The following is a 14,923-nucleotide window of genomic DNA, read 5'->3' as shown; positions in this document are numbered from 1 at the left end:
TTAGTAGAAAGTTTGACAGTTACCTGTTCGGTTTGCAGTTTGCAGTTCTGCAGCGTTCTAGACCGCACCATCGCTCTTTATGTAGATTGCCTACATAATCGCTGATCCAATGCATGATTCCTGCGGAACGGATTCCGATTATTGGCTCTGGTCCTTGTGGGGGACCGCTGATCCATGGTTGGCCAATTCAATCGGCAATTTCGTTTCGTTGAACACCGGAGTGTCCTGTAATCCATATAAGTAGAAGCCTGCCCTGTCTTGCGACAGAATTAAGCTTCTTCTTACATTCTTGAACAATCTTTGAGGTTTGCTTCGCGTTCTCCAGGGCCTTCAGTGCAGCCTGACTGTCTCTGAAAACTCCAATCTGTTTCCCGCTCCATCTCCTCTCGATTATCCATTCGGCTACTTCCAGGATGGCAAAAACTTCCGCTAGGAAAACAGTTGCCATTTCCCCATAGCATAGTGACACGATGGTAAGTGTAAGTACCATCCGGCTACAGACCCTATTTCATTCTTGGACCCTTCGGTAAAGAAAATATTCGTCAAACCTCCCTAAATGCATTCTGGATTGCTCTATATCTCAAGTAATGGAAATATGACACTAAATTTCCTTCCAAATGAAACTATGTGTATCAGGTCGTCTTCAGGTGCTAAAAACAGTGTATACTGCTCAGATAGCAACTTAAAGATTTCTCTGTGTCACGAAGTTCCGTCTTCGTGCCAGAAACCATATTTATGGAGTATACACATTGCTTTTATTGCTTCCTTTTGTATCTTAAGATCGAAGGGGAGCAAATCAAACACAGCATTTAGAGCATCGCCGGAGGTTGTACTCATGGCAGCCGTAATGCATTTACATACACTTCTTTGCAGCCTATATATGTAGTTCCCAGGGAGTGGAATTAATCATGCTCAGTCGCCACCAGACCACAGAGACGTAAGTGATGATTGGTCTGATAAGTGCTGTGTATATCCATAGGACTACAGCAGGTTTCAGACCCCAGGTTTTATCAAAGGAGCTGTGGCATTGCTGAAAAATCCTTAATGCGCAAAAAAATGCACAAAAATGATAATCTGTTAGTTTGATTAGCTTATAAACTGTATACATAGGATTGACTTAACGTACTCCATCATCATCATTGTTGGCTAGACAACCTTGGTCTGGTCTTCGCCTGCTACAGAATCTGCCTCCAATTGCGTCGGTTTCATGCTTACCTTCTGCATGCCCGAAATCCCAACAACTTCAGTCTTCATCTGAGCGACGGGTGGCCGCTTCTTCTATTTGTTGGGATAGGTAATCGGTATTAGCTCGTAATATGTGAGCCGGCCATCTTAGTCTGTTGATCATTATTGTGGTTATTACAGAAGGGTGCATGTACAGCTCTTCGAGCTCATGATTGTAGCGCTTCCGCCATTCGCCTTTATCACATATCGCACCAAAGATTTTTCGCAGAACTTATCTTTCAAATATCAGCAACTGATTGACCAGGTTTCACTACCGTAGAGCAAGGAGGAAATAATAATAGGTCATTACAGTGAAATCTTCGTTCCCCTGTCTATAAGGCGTCTCTGTAGATGATTGCACAAAGAGAAATAGCAGCGGTTCACCATAAGAATTCTGTGAACAATTTCTGCAGAAATTTGGTTGTCATGATTAATGGTTTTTCCTAGGGACTTAAATTCCTTCACTACTCCAAAACCATAATCACCGATTTTTAGTAAATATTTAAACCTTATTTTGTCCATATCATGGTCCGAAGAAGTTGAAGGAAACGCCTTAGTTTCGGCGTCATTTATTCCTAAGCCCATATCTTTTAGAGCTCTTTCTATACTCTCGAAGGCTTCTTTCAAATTAGTCAGCGATGATACAATTAGCAACGTGTCGCCATTTCTATGTGTACTTAATACTTAAAGGAATCAATTCACCTGAACTAGGCAGCCAATTGACGGGAACAAATGATTCCGTTTCCAGAAGTTTGCCTTCATAAAGTGATGGTGTCACGTTTTGTACTTTACAGTATTTTGCTTCGCCTTGAAGGAACAATTCGGCACATGGACAGTTTGTATTGATGTGGAGCAAATGTAAAAATTGATGCCTCCGAACAGTGAATTATTAGCCGCATGTTCTACCTATGAACCACGGAAAATATTTACATATTATGTAACGCGACTTTTTCGACATATAATGAGATATCGATGCTTTCGAACAGACTGTACTCATTCCAAATATGGCATGTTTGATTTTCATATCTCCATGAACCAGAAGTCATTGATGAAGAAGATTTCACGGTTAAATTTCGATTCAGTCCGATTAGTTTTCAACCTATTCACCCAAAGTACAACGTTAGTGATGTTCCAATTGTATTTACATACTAACGAGGTCTTGTAATGAAACATGTCCAAATGCTTCTCGCATTCTGTCATGTAGGAAATAGACAGTGGCCGAGGTAACGACAAATTTGCGTCTCACATACGGAAATGGTACCTCGGCATGTGCAGTATGAGCTAATATTGGCTGAATGTTACGCATAAGAGTAAACATACAGTGTCCGGCACTCGAAGTACCAATCAAATGGCGAAAGAACTGAAACTATCTGAACGTAGCATCCCCCGGATATGGAAAAATGTTCTCAAAGTCAAGCCGTACAAGATTCAAAAGGTGCATGATCTCACACCAAAGCAGCAACAAGCCAGACTTGAGAGAGCGAAGGAGTTGCTTCGCTTGGCCGAAAGCGGTTAATTTCCGAACGTTGTGTTTTCTGACGAGAAAATTTTTCAAATTGAGCAATTCGTAAACTCCCAAAACGATAGGGTTTATTTGACTGACTGTTCATACGAGAATTTGAGCCATCGATTGGCTACCAGGAGGTAGCGCCCGCCACAGGTAATGGTTTGGGCCGCTGTAACCGCATATGGGCGCTCTCCAATCGTTTTCATCACTAGGCTGGCGTCAAGGTAAATGCGAAATATTATCGGGAAAGTATTCTGGAGGTTACTTTGAAGCCGTGGGCAGACAAACATTTCGGTGACAGACCATGGACGTTTCAGCAGAACTCGGCACCGTCTCACAAAGTTCGAGTGAACCAAAAATGGCTAAAAAACAACGTTCCGAATTTCAAAGCGTCCACACAATGACTCTCAAATTCACCAGACGCGAATCCGATGGATTATTTGAGCCATTTTAGAGAGCAATCTCCGATCTAAAAGATTTACCAGTCTCGAGGCGCTGAAAAAAGCCATTGGCAGCGGGTAGCCAAAATACCTACAAGTCACATACGAGCAGCTTGCGATTCGTTTCTGGACCGTCTCAAGGCCACAGTCAAGGCAAAAGGTGGTCATATCGAGCAAAAGTAAATTTACTCTTAATTCTGTGCGAAAATACATTTTTTACTTTGAATTTAATAAAAGTACTTTTCCAAACTAAATGTATGGCTTGTAGATAAAAATGTATGTCTTATATAGAGCAGAAGTCGCTTCGTAAGTTTGACGCATAGAAAGTTGATTTTGCAAAAAAAATTTTATGATTTACGAGTTGCTAAATATACGAGTATGTATAGGTTTACTTGGACAGCTAGTGTGACAGCTATCCCTATCGAAACTTCAGTAGGTCCTAAAAAATATTATTTTACATAGATAAGTCTGCAAATACAATATGCCAGACACTCTTCGCCAACCGTCCGTTTTCGTGGTCGCCTTAATGCCCATTTTGCGTGTTCCCGCTGACAGCTGCCAACTGCCAACGACTTGCCGCTTCTATGTATATATGTAGATGCATAAATATGTATGTACGCATGCATGTATGTATTGGCTTTTTATGGTGTAAGCACAGTGACTGATCGATTTATATGACCCATCAATATGACAACGTGATAACAATCAATTTGCTAGTCAAGCAGTAACGCTAGATATAGGTATTTATTCCTCTTCTTTTTCTTCTCTTTGTTTCGGTTTGTTAAGTACAATCTAAGTAAAAGCGCTCGTAAAGTCTGCTCTGTCTTCAAAGGCTGGCTTGAAGGTGTCTTTAAAAGCAACTTAATTGAAGTATGAAAATGTAACTAGCGCGGTTGTGGCGCACTGACACGCCAATGGCATACTAAAATGGCTTAAACCATTAACTTTATGGCTTAACACGTTTGCCATTCCTGTGTGTTGCTGAAGTGGTCAGCGCTTTTTATGGGTCATAATTTTTATTGTCACAGAAGCAAAATAAAAAAAACAGCAGAATGTGGAAGGTACCACACATTAATAAATAAAGAAAGTGTTTATAAAAATAGTTGAGCTAACAAACAGCGTTCAGCAGAGCACCCATTGAATTATTACGGCGTATTAATCACGCGAAAATTTTGTCTTGAATAATGATGAGGTGGCCGAGTGATAGCATCGAAAATATGCGCTTGCCACAAAAAATACATTCTTTCGCAGGCCACAGACACACGCAAATTGATTTGGGGAACAAAAAAAAAAAAGAAAAAAAAATACATTGAAAAATATGCAAAAACATGCAAGAGCAGCTGCATCATGAAACGCGAATATGCAACGACTGTAGGAATGCATGTTATATAAAAAGACACACACACACACACACATACCTTGGTATACGTGTGTGTATGCATATATACATATATAAAAGTTACAAGCCCCTCCTTCCACTGCATTTCGCTGCTGCTTCTCTCCCTATCTACCCCTCCGCCGCATTGATTGATTGATGTACTGCCTTTGCATTTTGCTTGACTGATATATTGACGGTCTTACAAACGCTATCAGCCCAGGCAATCAGCCTGGTTGGCAGGTTGGTCGTGCAGCTCCGCCCGCCCATTTGGCTGCGTTATTGGTGTTTGTCCTGCCGTCAGGCTTAGTGATCGGAGCAGTCACATCACATCAGTGAGGCGTTCTAGCACTCGTCGCTGGTGGGGCATGACGTGCCAGGCATGCGAGACACGCTACGCTATTGCCAAGCTGCCACTGGTGCCTCTGGCACAGTGGGTTATGCTTTCTTCGCAGTTCTCTTGCAATAAACACCACAAGATGTTTATTCGACCTGTTGGTGTTTGCCAAAAATTGTCTTTATCAATGTACTGTAGATCCTTCCGACGCTACTATACGAGTTTAAGATTTGGATATTTAAAATTGTGTCTAAATATTGGGTGGTCGTAAATGAGGTGTCGATGGTGATACTATTAGGTGCGCAACTAAGTTTTCGCTGTTTTTTGATGAAAATACAACTTTATTCTGAAAAAATGGTTACAAGTGAATCATTGAAAGTATTGTCCATCCCTGACTACTATTTTTCCCCATCTTTCTGGTAGATCTCGTATACCGTCGTGGTAAAACTGTTCAGCTTTTGAGGCTATCCATGGATCAAGCCATTTTTTGAAGCCTTCATATGCATGGAGCTGCTGGTCAGCTAGACCATATGCCATCGATCGGAACAGGTGATAATCGGACGGCGCAATATCTGAAGAATATGGCGGGTGGGGTAGGATTTCCTATTTCAGTGTTTTCAGATAGGTTTTACCGGGTTTGGCAACGTGAGGCCGAGCGTTGTCATGCTCTAGAATCACTTTTTCATGCCTCTCCGCGTATTGCGACCGTTTCTCGTGCAGTACTCGATTCAATCGCATCAAGTCGATGAAGTCGATGCCGACCCCCTTGGTTTCGCTTGGTTTTAACAGTTCATAATAAATAACACCAACTCGGTCCCATCAAATACGTAGCATAACCTTCGCAGCGTGAATATTCGGCCGAGGCGACGACGTAGCATGACCGGGCAATCCCCATGACTTTCATTTCTTTGGATTGCTGTAATGAATCTATTTCACATCACCCGTCACGATGCGATGAAGAAAACCCTTCCTTTCTTGCCGCTGGAAGGCGAAAAAACGACGTTCAACATCCCTTGGTTTAACTCATAAGGAACCCAAGTCCCCTGTTTCTGAATCATTCCCAAAGCATTCAATCGCTTGGAAATGGACTGGCGAGGAACTCCTAATACTGAAGCAAGTTCTTCTTACGTTTGACACGGATCCTCATTGAGCAATGCCTCCAATTCAACGTCTTCGAAGGTTTTTGGACTTCCTTCACGCGGACGGTCGTCAACATGAGAATCGCCGTCTTCGAAGCGACGGAATCAATCTCGGCACGTTGTTTCATTTACAGCAACATCTTCATAAACTTTTTGTAGCTCTCGATGCGCTTCAGCCTGCTTGTTTTTCGAATGAAAGAGAAAAATCAACACTTCCCGCAAATGACGATTATTCGGCACAAAATCAGACATTTTCACAAAACCAAAAGTATATGATATCAAAACAAAATCACTAATGTGTCGAAGCAGTTTGGTTGCCATATGTCTAAGCTTGGTTTATGCCGTTTAGAATATGTTAGAGTCCACTAGCACATACTGCTGGTGGCATCTATTGACAAACAGCGGGAATTTAGTTACTAAGATTACTATTTTCGCTCGCGGCTTTGCAAGACATTTGCACTTAGTCCAGAGTACTACTTTCTCATTTTTATGCAGAGAGCGCGCAGCAACAAAACCGAATCAGAAGACGATGAACAGTTGGCAGATGCATTTGACAGCACTCCCACGAATTCGGATGTTGTTATTTAGAGAAATGCTGTCAAAAGATTTTTCGAACAATAAAATACCAAGGATCGGCCAAAGAACTGGTACAACTTTACAAATGAAATAAACCTAATCTAAAGTTATCTAAACGACCAACTAATTATAATGCAACTATTACATTTATTCTATTTATAACTAAAACTAAAATTTCCAAGTTCGGCATTTCGAAAAACTGTGTTTGAATTTTCCCTCTTATCCCACTGTTCATCGACCACGGTTGTGATGACTCGCCATGACTATGGCGCTGGCACGTTACTGCAACCGCGTTGGTTAACCATAAAGAGGCTGAGGCGACAATGCAAATATTCACCGAGAGCACTCGGGTATTGTTATAACTCAGTTTAATTCCCATAGCGGTTAATTACACATCCCACCAGAACGAAAGAGATATACAAAAAATGCGTCAAAATATGCAAAATAAAGTGAGAAATCCAAGTAATTTCGGCCCGTCCGTTCGACTTTTCTTTGCATAACTCGAACATCAATTCAGGTACATCGATGAAATTCGTAACTTGTAGCACCAATCTCAAAATGACCAAAATTAGACTCACTTGCTTTAGCTTGAAAGAGAGTTGGCAGCATTGAAAATAGTGAGTTGCACCAGTTTTATGAGATATAACCCTACTCGCCGAACCTAGCTCAATAACTTTGTTGTTGCTTTCACATGCAAATTTTTCGTCAATTGAGCAGAACACAGAGATAGCGAACAGAGAAGTGGCAAATCGAAGGCGCCTAGTGATTTTGATCGCAAAAATTGTTTCTTTCAAATTTATTCATCTAAGATATGGAGGTGTATATGTAAGACGTTTAGTAAGAATACGCAGGCCGAATTAAAAAAATGCCATCACAAATCACATCGAAACATTGGGTTTTTTTGCTGGCCATCAGTCGTGATAAAACAGCTCCTTCTTGCCGAGTTTAACAAAGCGCGACAGTCGTTTCTTTCTCGTGCTAACCGCGTCCAGTTCGACACACCAGCTCAGATCCTTCTCTACCTGATATTTCCAATGCAGAGGAGGTCTTCCTCTTCCTCTGCTACCACCAGCTGGCACCGCATCGAACATTTCAGAGAAGGAGCGTTTGTATTCATTCGGTCGACAAGACCCAGCTAACGTAACCGATATTTATTCGCTGCTCTACGTCTATGTCGTTGTAAAGCTCATACAGCTCATCGTTCCATCGCCTGCGATATTCGCCATTGCCAAGGTGCAAAGGTTCAAAAATCTTACGCAGTATCTTTCTCTCAAACACTCCAGGCGTCGCTTCATCGGATGTTGTAATCGTCCAAATTTTTGCGCCATATGTTAGGACGGGCATGATGAGAGCCTTGTAGAGTGTTAGTTTTGCTCGTCGAGAGAGGACTTTACTGCTTAGTTGCCTACTTAGTCCAAAGTAGCACTTGTTGGCAAGAGAGATTCTACGTTGGATTTCAAGGCTGACATTGTTATCGGTTTTAATGCTGGTTCCTATATAAACGAAGTCTTGTTCAACCTCGAAATCATAACTGTCAACGGTGACGTGGGTGCCGATACGCGAGTGCCGATACGCGAGTGCACCGACCATTTGTTTGATGACAGGAGGTACTATTGTTTTTTTCTTCGTTTACCACCAGACCCATTCGCTTTGACTCTTTATCCACTTTGAAGAAGGCAGAACTAACAGCGCGGTTGTTAAGGCCGATTATGTCAATATCCTCGGCATACGCCAACAATTGTACGCTCTTATAAAAAATTGTGCCTGAGCGATTAAGTTCTGCGGCTCGTACGATTCTCTCCAACATCAAGTTAAAGAAGTCCACGACAGCGAATGACCCTGTTTGGTATCAAACGGCTCGGAGAGGTCCTTCCCAATTCTGACGGCGCTGCTGGTGTTGAGCAACGTCATCTTGCATAGCCGTATTAGGTTTGCGGGGACACCAAATTCAGACGTCGCGGCATATAGGCAACTCTTTTTCATACTGTCGAATGCAGCTTTAAAGTCGACGAAAATATGGGGTGTGTCTATTCTCCTTTCATGGGCTTTTTACAAAACAGCTCCTAGAACAAAAAAAAAAAGTATTTCATTATTTACATGAATTTTTCGGAAGCGATACACAATCGCATTGTGAAAAATTGCAAAAATATCAGTGGCATAAAAAAGATTATTAAAAAACCCAATTTAATTTGTAAACGACTATTTTCAATGATTTGTTTAAAAAGCTGCAACTCCATTGCGAAAGTCGCCTGGCAGTAGATAAACTATTATTGCGCGATTACAGATGCTATTCTGAGTGTCGCTCACTCGATAAATCAGCAACTATGAACAGTTTTCCACCGCTTGTTGTTTTACAACAATTTCTTAGTAATTGAAAGTAAATGCGCAAAGGAAGTAGTAAAATAATGGGAAAAAGTTAGCTATTTATATTTTACATTGTAAAACAATCATGAAGTTAAATTGCATAAATTTGTGTATTACAGAACTAAAGTGGTAAGCAAAAAAAAAGAATCAAAAAATAAAAAAAGGAATTTTTTATTTTTCGCTTCACTTCTTCAATGTATTTAAAGGTTAGCCAGTCTTTGCAAACGTGCGCTTCTAAAACTTTAAAAACCTCAGTTAAAATCAAGGAAACGGTTGATTGGCCAAGTGCGATATTGCTCTCGTTTCCCACGCCTTGTTGGTATGAGCACAGAACCTGAAAGCCGCTGAAAATTTAAGAATTGTGGGAATACAGGTATTTCGTACATCTGCTGGCATTTTACCTTCCAAAATAGTAAGCAAATGCGTGAACGCAGTTTTCGGCAAACGAACATTTTTCAAAAACGTATGCAGATACATTTAATTAAATTTCTTGCGCAATACTTGAAAATCACATGCATTTGTTTCTCCAGCTCCAGCGGTTTTAACGCATCTCTTAACTTCCTTAAAAATTTTGTCAACTCCGTCAAACTGCCAGTGCCACCTTCACTCTCATCACTAAACCACAGCTAAATACTATCCATTTATTTGGTTTTTGTTAAAAAAGAAATTATTCAAAGTAAATAAATAATAAATAAATAAAGTAAATTACAATAAATTCCGTAAAAATTTAAACAAAGTGACAAGGAAGTTTACAATTTAGAGTAAATTTTTGTCTATTAAGTAACACAGTACAAAAATAGAATAAAATCGACTCAATAGACAAGAGTCTACTCTACTGTCAGTCGACATTCACAAGAGGGGTGTATGTCAAAATTATCAGGACAGTCCATAAGTTCGTGCGTATTTTACCCATAATTTCACTTTTGTACGATTTTTGCATACAAAAAGTTCTTCTCGGAACTATTTATATTTTCTTTGATATATTGTGCATTCAACAAGTGATTTTAATCGCGGATAGAAGCACGTGTTGTTAAAAAATAAAATGGAATCTTCGAACGCGTATAGGAGGCATATTTTGTATTTTTTTTATAAAAGTGGTAAAAATGCAACAACTGCTGCTGCAGAAATAATCACCGTTCGCGGAGAGTATACCGTGAGTGTAAGAACTGCGAAAAAGTGGTTTTCAAAATTCCGAAGTGTTAACTGCGACGTGGAGGATGCCCCGCGCGCTGGTCGTCCTGAAGTCTTTAACTCCGACGCCTTGCTATAACTCGTGGAAGCTAAGCCAAAATTTGACAGTCGATATGATAGCTCAGAGGTTAAATTCATCGCATGGAATAATTCACAGGTACCTGGTTCAGTTGGGAAGGGTTTCAAAGCTGGGAAAATGGGTTCCGCATAGACTTTGCGTCGTCAACCTTCAGCGGAGAGTGAATGTGTGTTCTCAGCTGCTGCAACGGCTTGAACCGTGTCGTTTCTGGTGATGAAAAATGGGTCCTTTACAATAATACTGTTCGCAAACGCCAATGCTTAGATAAACATGAAACACCAGAACCGACCCCTAGAGATGGCCTTTACCCCAAGAAGATTCTCCTGTCTATTTGGTGGGATATGGCCGGTATTGTTTATTATGAACTTCTGGAATCAAGCCAGACGATAACTGCTGATTATTATTCTAACACTTAACAAAAATCGACCATCATTAGTGAATAGACGCAAAGTTTTGTTTCACCACGACAACGCAACACCTCATACCGCAAGGCAAACGTTTGGCAAGCTGAACCAGCTCGGATGGGAGCTAATGCCGCATCCACCATACTCTCCGGATATTGTGCCTTGTGATTATCACCTTTTCCGTGGACTTCAATCCCATATGAGTAACAAGAACTACTCCCCAAAAGAAGCTATAAAAAGGGACACCGAAGCGTATTTTGGCTCCAAGGACCAAAAATTTTTTGAGCAGGGAATTAAAAGTTTGCCTAAGCCTAAGACATTGTAAATAATGAGGGAAACTATATTATTGATTAATAAATACTTTAATCATCTTTTTTATTAATTTTAAAACCACCTTTAAAAAACGCACGAACTTATGGACTGACCTGATACTACGGAATCGGTATGGTTTCATCGAACTTTTTAATTCGCAGTTAATTTAATTTTTTAGTTATTTCCACGTGCGACAGCGGCAAGAACAATTTCTATCCCGTCCTAATTATAGGGTGCCCATTTAGGATCGCTTATATGGAATAAACAAATTGTTTCCGTAAAAACGCAGTGGTAGATCTGCACCATTTCTAATGGGCCTGCGGCCATGACTAAACGTCAAAGTGTACAGTTACCCAACAACTACTCAAATAACTCCACTTGCCGAGCAACGCCATGAAAACAGCGCCAAACTCAAGATAGGCGGCCTTTCCAATGAAATACCCAACGTAACCCACAGTGCATCGTTTCAGCAAATAACGCGAGAAACGTCTCTCTTCCACAAAAAAGTTAAGAAATTTCTGTGCGCATGAATGCATGACGAATTGTGGCATTGCGCGATGTGTAAATATGCGATGAGGCGTCCAACAGTTGGCGGCAAAAGTGATTACAAGCGGGTGCTGACAACAAACAATTGGGAAAGAGCGCAACGACAAGTTCTTGCTTATCCCACACACGAATTATTTGTTATTGGCATTGGCAACAACTGAATAGGCATTGTTTACATTGCCACTGATAAAGATGAGATGTTGGTGATGGCTTCATATGTTGAGGGGTTTTTATGACTGATTTTAATGGCGCTATGAATGCAATTCATTTGTAGTCATTTTCAATTCTACTGTCATCACAATGGTAGTCGTGCCTCGTCCCTCTTGTTTTCTAGGTATACATATGGTACACTCATCTCTGGGTGTGGTTAGCACATTCCTTTAGCTGTATAGAATGTTTACTTTATCTTTACGGCTGTTGCGTCTCTAAGAAATAGCGCTCCAACGCCTGACTGCTTTGTTTGCTTTGCTTTACTATTTAATCAGCCGTTCCAGCTACTGAAGATATCCATACATATGTATGTACATAGGCTGCCTCTTACTAATTGTTACTGGAATAACAGTAATGTCACTAATTTTATTTGTTCACTTCGTTTACTTTTAAATCTTTTTAAAGGGGCCTCAACGAGATTTAAAATGCAAACACTCGTACCTTAAGTAAATACCTAAATGCAGATGCACTTTATTTCCTATTCTTATTATCACAATTTGCCGCTGATTCTTTGTACAAACAAAACGTTGAAGTGTAAATGTTAATAATTGAGTAATTTAACTAGAACACAAATAAAAGAACCTATGATGGTGTGCTCCAAAAACAAGTTAATTTGTGAATCACAGGTGGTTTTCACTCTGACAGCTCTTGGAAATCTGGCACTCTCGTGCGGAAGAAAATGAAACCCTTCATGCCTGAATAGTGCTAAGAAATATTAGGCGAATAGATGAAGAAGCTGGCATAAATAAACATATGTTGGCAGCACTCGAAAATAACTGCCTAATATTATAATACATTTCCTGAAAACAATTAATGTGTATTAGTAAGTTAGGCAAGCATTTGTTGCTTCAACTTGATGTTCGTGCTCTGTCAACACCCTTTGCACTCTCGTGCTTCTCAATGCTGTTGTTGCTTTTCTGTAGACTGACCACTAACAATTGCAAGGTGTGTGAACACGACGGCCAACACCCAAAGAGAATTTGCAATGTTGATCCAACAAACGTTTCCCTGTATGAATGCGGTTTATAAGGCGTAACCAAACTCGCTAGCGGCGAATCTTGTTCGATAACTTTGTTCTTGCTTTCACATAGAGCCCAAACATAGCAAGCAGAGAAGGGTCTAATCGAAGGCGTCTACTATTGCAAGCTTAATTCTGAAGTGGATTAAGTAAGTAACGGCTGTCTTTTTTCGATATTTGACAAGTAGAAACTACGCCATAAATAAAAATGGAACGATACACGCTTAAACAACGCATTGAAACTATTAAAATTCACTATAAAAATGGTGAAAATTTGTCAGAGACGGTTCGTAAAACTCGAATATTTGTGGGTCATCGTGAAGCGTCTTGTCGGACCGCAATACAGAAATTGGTGAAAAACTTCGAAGTGTTGGGACAAGATAGTGATGTGAAGAATGAAACCTGTGCACGTCGCTCAAGAACAGCCGATAATAGAAAATATTACTGTTGTAGCTGAAAGTGTTGAAGCAAACCTAGGTTTGTCCATTCCTCGTCGTTCTTTGGAATTAAGCATTTCCCAAACGTTATTACACCGTACTTTGAATAAAGATTTGGGTCTTAAGGCTTATAAAGTCCAGTTAATACAAGAACTCAAGCCGGTCGATCATCAACAACTTCGCGAAAAATCATCTTCAGTGATGAGGCCCATTTCCTCCTCGGTGGCTTCGTCAATAAGCAAAATTGTCGTATCTTCTCTTCTTCTTCTTAATTGGCGCAGTAACCGCCGAGTTTAACAAAGCGCGCCAGTCGTTCCTTTCTTGTGCTAACCGGCGCTAATTGGACACACCAAGTGAAGCCAAGTCCTTCTCCACCTGATCTTTCCAACGCAGAAGAGGCCTTCCCCTTCCTCTGCTACCACCAGCTGGTACCGCATCGAATACTTTCAAAGCTGGAGCGTTTGTATCTACTCGGAGGATATGGCCCAGCCAACGTAGCCGCCGGATCTTTATTCGCTGCGCTATGTCTATGTCGTTGTAAAGTTCATACAGCTCATCGTTCCATCGTCTGCGATATTCGCCATTGCCAACGTGCAAAGGTCCAAAAATCTTACGCAGAATCTTTCTCTCAAACACTCCAAGCGTCACTTCATCGGATGTTGTCATCGTCCAAGCTTCTGCGCCATACGTTGGAACGATCATGCCCGAGAGCCTTGTAGAGTGTTAGTTTTGTTCGTCGAGAGAGGACTTTACTACTCAATTGCCTACTTAGTCCAAAGTAGCACTTGTTGGCAAGAGAGACTCTACGTTGGATTTCAAGCCTGTCATTGTTATTGGTGTTAATGTTGGTTCCTAAATAAACGAAGTTCTTACAACCTCGAAATTATAACTGTCAACAGTGACATGGGTGCCGATACGTGAGTGCGCCGACTGTTTCTTTGAAGCCAGGAGGTACTTCGTTTTGTCCTCGTTCACCACCAGATCCAGGATGGATGGAGGATGGTTCCATGTGTAGAAGTCCACGCAAGTGGGGAAAGTTACTAACCGCAATTCACTTGGGAGTGGCCAAGACGATTATTCTGCATATGGTTCAAGCAACTCACAACGTCTGGGATTGGCCCACGTGTCCTCTGGGTAGCTTCCGAACACCCGTTCGGGAGTGAGGTAACGTGAGAAGGCGATGCATTCCAGGATAGCTGGTTGTGCGCTGGGTTTGGGACCCGCCACTTAAAAATCCCCCCAATGAAAAGGCTTACAAAGCCTCGGGTGAGAAATTGTCGAATCTGGGGCTCAGAAAATCCAAAAGTAATTGTTGAAAAGCCTCTCTATCCTCAACGTGTGATTGTTGGGTGCAGTTTATGGTCCGGCGGAGTTATCGGACCTTACTTTTTCGAAAATAAAGCTGGATCAACAGTTACGGTGAATGGATTGCGCTATCGAGAGATGATTCACGATTTTTTTATGGCCGGAATTGGATGGTATTGATCTGGACAACGTTTATTTTCAACAAGACGGCGCTACGTGCCACACACGTGACATACGGTTGCCTAGTTTAGTGGGTAGCTCTTCAGAAGGGCTACAACTCCACTTAATTAGAGAAAGTGCAGAGAACTGCATGTGTGGGCATCACTGGTGCTTGTAGAACATTTCCCGCTACTGCGCTCAACGTTATTCTGCACTTACATCCTGTGGATCTCCAGGTTTAATCCATTGCTGGTCAGAGTGCTATTAGGCTGAAGGAGATTGGCCTTTGGAGACAACTTC

This window comes from Anastrepha ludens, chromosome 5 (genome assembly GCF_028408465.1).
Source record: "Anastrepha ludens isolate Willacy chromosome 5, idAnaLude1.1, whole genome shotgun sequence".
In the NCBI taxonomy this organism is placed as follows: Eukaryota; Metazoa; Arthropoda; class Insecta; order Diptera; family Tephritidae; genus Anastrepha; species Anastrepha ludens.
Note: the sequence above shows the minus strand (reverse complement) of the source record.